Source organism: Kryptolebias marmoratus, linkage group LG6 (assembly GCF_001649575.2).
Source record: "Kryptolebias marmoratus isolate JLee-2015 linkage group LG6, ASM164957v2, whole genome shotgun sequence".
Lineage (NCBI taxonomy): Eukaryota > Metazoa > Chordata > Actinopteri > Cyprinodontiformes > Rivulidae > Kryptolebias > Kryptolebias marmoratus.
This window is the reverse complement of record NC_051435.1, coordinates 3,067,853-3,072,269: the sequence shown is the minus strand read 5'-3', so window position 1 is coordinate 3,072,269 and position 4,417 is coordinate 3,067,853. Positions and strand designations below refer to the sequence as shown.

Sequence of the window (4,417 nt, the reverse complement as noted above, 5' to 3'; positions counted from 1 at the left end):
TCACAATAAGAGCTTTTAAATTCAGGATTTAAAGAACTTGGAGGACGAACGTGAAGATTTTAACCTGGAGTTTCAAAATAAAGCTCACAGATATCTTAAATAAGAGTCTGGCTCTGTAATCAATTGTTACAAAGTCCAGAATTATCACTGGTGACAGATGTTGGACAGATGTTCAGGCAGTTCTTTCAATGCTACTGCAGACATTTTTCTGGTTGTACTAAAAGAACGTCTTTAAGACTCAAAACCAGGTTCTGGTTCTGATTCTGCTCAGGAACACTGTGTGTAAACACAGTTCACCGTGCTGCTTAACGCTCTATCAGGCAAAGAAGAAGCCAGATGTGAACAGATGTGTCTCCTCTGGACCAAAGAGGAGAACTGCTCTGAGGTCCAGCCTGCCTCTCTGATGGTATGGGGGTGCATTAGTCCAGGTTTCAGAACAACATCTGCTCCCATCCAGCTGCTGTCCTCAGGTCCAGATGTTTACAGACTGATGGGAGAAGAAGAGGAGACGCTTCAAACGTCTGGAGCAACTTTAAAGAGACGTGTTGCTGGCATCAAATACAAAAGTACTATTTTTAAAATGTTTTCTGTGTTTTCATTGATAATAATTCACAAGTTTTTCTGTTTATATTTTGTTTCAAACATTTCTGAATTGACTTGTATTCAGAAATAATAATAAAAAAACATAATTTCTAGTCCAAAAAAAACGATTATTAATCTGTTCAGGCTCAGTAAAAACACGATTTGGAGTTTTTTATTTTTAATTTTATTCTAACAAAGTCATTGTTGTGATGTGGACCCTGCCCGCCTGGTTCTTTCCGGACCTCCCCCTTCCTCCCCCCTTTCCTCCCCTCCTCTTCCATCTATTATTTCAGTTTCAACCAAAGAGCTGCGAGCCTGAGAGCCTGTTGACGTCAGCTCGGTTCTCCGGCAGCTGAGGAGGAGGAAGAGGAGGAGGAGGAGGAGGAGGAGGAGGAGAGGGAATGAGAGCTGTGGATGTGGAGGTCGGACTGCGGAGCTCCGAGGACCGCGGGCTCGTTTTGGACCTTTTGTCTCTCTGTTCCGGGTAAGTGCAGCAGATTGTTCCGGGAGCCGCGGAGCTCCCAACTTAAGTTGACCCACTTCCTGCGGCTTGTTTCTGTCAGGTTTTTTAATTTTGGGGGGCGGTGGGTTTCGCTCTTTTTATGTTTTTTTTTCTTGTGACCCCCCCCCCCGAACCTCATGGGAAACTTTGTTGCGCAACTCGGGCGCAGATTCAGCTGTTTGTGGCACTTTTTGCAGGAGAGACGGCTCGGTGTGCGCTGCTGTCTCTGCAGGAGGACGTTTCTGTCTGATTCTGGAGAAAGTGTTGTAAAACAGACTGAAGGAGCAGCTGTTTGCACGAAGCATGCTGCAGACTCATGCCTTTTATTTATTCACACTTTATCATATTAATCCTCCAACAGAGACAAAGCGCAGCTTATTTAAGGTGTTATTAGATTAATAAATGAGCTGCTGTAGCTGTAAAACATCAATAACTTAAAGAGAAGCACGTTTTAAAGAAACCAGTGACGATCAAGTGAAGGCTCGCGGGCCAAACGAGGCAGCAAAAGACTAGATTAAAGTAGCCAGAAGCTAAAAGGGGAGCTAAAAGCTAACAGTAGCAAAAACCGCTAATATATAAATATATATAATAGAATCTATTCTTGTGATTGGATTTGTGCATCGATGATGTCAAACACATTTGTTTTATAAATTCATTTTTAAATGTTCTTGTTGAACATTTGCTTTTTTCATATATTTTCCTTTTCCTAATTTAACATTTCTGCACGTTCCTATTTAAAAATAAAGCTCAAAGAACATTTGAGTTCACCTGAAAATAAGAGGATGGCAGAACTAAAACCAAACAGTTCAGCTCTGCTCAGCTGTCGTTATTAAATATCAGCCTCGTTTATGCAGATGCTGTGTATAAACCCCTACTGCTGAAATGCATGTTTTCCCTCTTCATAATTATTATTAATATTTATCTTCTGCACTAAAGGCCGGCCCCTGCAGAGTCTGCTTCGGTCACATTTCAGTGGTGACCCCTGTTATGAAGCACTTCTTTAGCTGATTATTTCGAAGCGTGTGCCGTGTGAGTCTGGTGTTTTTTCCGTGTCCTGTCTGCTCCGGTTGTGAAATCGAGGTTTTCTTCGGACCGAGCTGGTTGGAGCGGTGTCTCATACTGTTACGATCAGCACGAGTTCGCCTTCAGGCTTCTGCAGACGGCAGATTTTAATGTTCCCGCTCATCTGCTGGGACCAGATCAAGGCAGTGGTGGTGATTTGATTTAAATTAGAGTTAAATAAAGGTCATGTAGATTTAATGACAGTTTGTTTTAACTTCTTGACACCCATTATTGTTTCAGAGCTGACATTTATTGATCGAAGTCTGGACTTTTTTCTTAGCGCAGGGTTCTAAAGTTCAGCTGAAAACCATTAGCAGTAAGGTGTAATGTCATCAGTGTTGGCTGAATGGTGTAATAGAAAAATAAAAGAAAATTGCATTTAATTTTTAAGGCTTTTGGACTGGTTAATGCTCACATGCAGTTATCTTATTTTATAGGCTGCAACATAATTAAAATCCATATTTATTCATGTTTTAGTCGACTGACATTTCAGAAATATATCCAAGCTTTTAAGCAGAGTGCACATTCTGATTTTCTTTGAATTTAATTTTAAAAGAAAGAACTGGACACGATAAATAAGGACGTAACGCTACCAGTTGATAAGTTTGATTCAGAGGAGCAGCGGTGCTGTTTTCAGAGGAAACCTTTTAAATGTTTACGCTGCCTTTAACTTGGTCAGACGTTCACCTGAGGGAAATCACTGCCAGAAAATTGGTTATTTTACACGTGTGGGAAGCAGGACTGGTTACCGGCTGGGCTCAATCAGATGCCTCCCCTCATGTCTTTTTATCAGCGCAGATACCGGAGGATCGCTCGAACCCTCTATCCTTTAATTCGATGGTTTTATTCTCCGGTACAGCGCCTCGGCTTGTTTTCTTCCACAAGCTGAACCGAGCATAGATGGATGGTCGACCCGATTTTTTTAGTTCATCCATTGATATATGGTCTGCCTCTGCTGTTTTAACCCCTAAGCTCACATAATATTTATCAGATCATGGAGCCGGATGTGAGGTTTTCACCAGATTTCTACTAGAGGAAGACATTTTGATTGGTCGACAATTAAATTGGACCAATCATTGCTATTTTCTTGATTTTACATATATGTGTATCTGAGTATCAATCAGTGGATAGATAGATGTGTTTTTCAGCATCTTCAGCGTACATTCAGCACGTTCACTCGTTCATTCAGGTGTCACGGTTTGTAGTTGGACCCAGGAATGCAGCCCGACACGAGGAGCTGAGAGAATAAATCCGGGGCTGATGAGGAAAAAGGCGCAGAACCGGGGCAGAACCGGGGCAGAACCGGGGTGGAACTGGGGCGGAACCAGGGCGTGAGGGCTGACTGTGGAAAAGTACTGAGAAAACAGAGGCAGGCACAAGAAATAAAACTTAACACAAAGAAAATTAAACATCAGAGGGAATAAATGGGGAAAAAGAAACCTCAGAACAGAAAACTAAGAGACTTTTGGTGCTTCAAACTTTTATACTTTTTAAACTATTTAACTTCTTTTGCCTTTATTGAAATGAGCAAGTTCATTTTCATGTAGGTTTTAGCTGCTGTTTTACAAAGTTTAGCTTTTAGCTGCTTTTGTGCTGATTTTATTAGCTATGGTTTTGTTTTTATTTAGCTACTATTTTGCTAGTCTTAGCATTTAGTTATTGTTGTATTTACCTTAACTTGTAGCTATTGTTTAGCCTATTTTAAGATTTTAGCAGCTGCCTTAATAGTTTTAGCTTTTAGCTACCATTCTGCACCTTTTTAGCTTTCGGCCACAGTTTGGTCATTTTAGCTTGAGTGTTTGTTCTTTCTACTTTTAGCTAATGTGTTGCTAATTCCAGCTTTTGGGTACTATTTTGTTGTTAAGTAGCTAAAATTGATGGATGTACATTTTCAACCTGACTGATATTTGGATATAACCCAAATCAAGATGGCTGCCACAGCTGATCTACTTTTGCCACCAAGAATATGGTTATAACTTCCTCTGGATTACATGTAGTGCGATACATTTTTCTGTGGTGGTAGCTGAGAGTCATCCTTACATTAATCAATCCCTCCAGGATTTCGCGGAGCATTTTCCTAAAAGTTGCTATTTCTTTTTACTAAAATCAATAAACAACCATAACTTTTAATATATAAACCAAAAATCCTTCCTAGTTTTGTAAGATAATTCCAAACAAACATTGACATTCTCAAAAGGTGCTTTATTTGAGAACTTTGATAGCTTCTAAACTGACATTCATGAGCATTTCTGGATTGTCCCTGGTCTGCAG

General features: G+C 40.4%; 1 protein-coding gene across 2 annotated transcripts in view; it reads left to right on the top strand.

Moving 5' to 3' along the window:
• The first annotated feature begins 919 nt into the window (after positions 1 to 919).
• Positions 920 to 4,417, top strand: part of gulp1a (GULP PTB domain containing engulfment adaptor 1a) — a 59,789-nt gene continuing 56,291 nt past the window's right edge. For both annotated transcript variants that reach the window (XM_037976109.1, XM_037976108.1), the window contains exon 1: positions 920 to 1,066. The gene's annotated coding sequence lies outside the window, so the exon portion shown is untranslated. The remainder of the gene's footprint in view (positions 1,067 to 4,417) is intronic.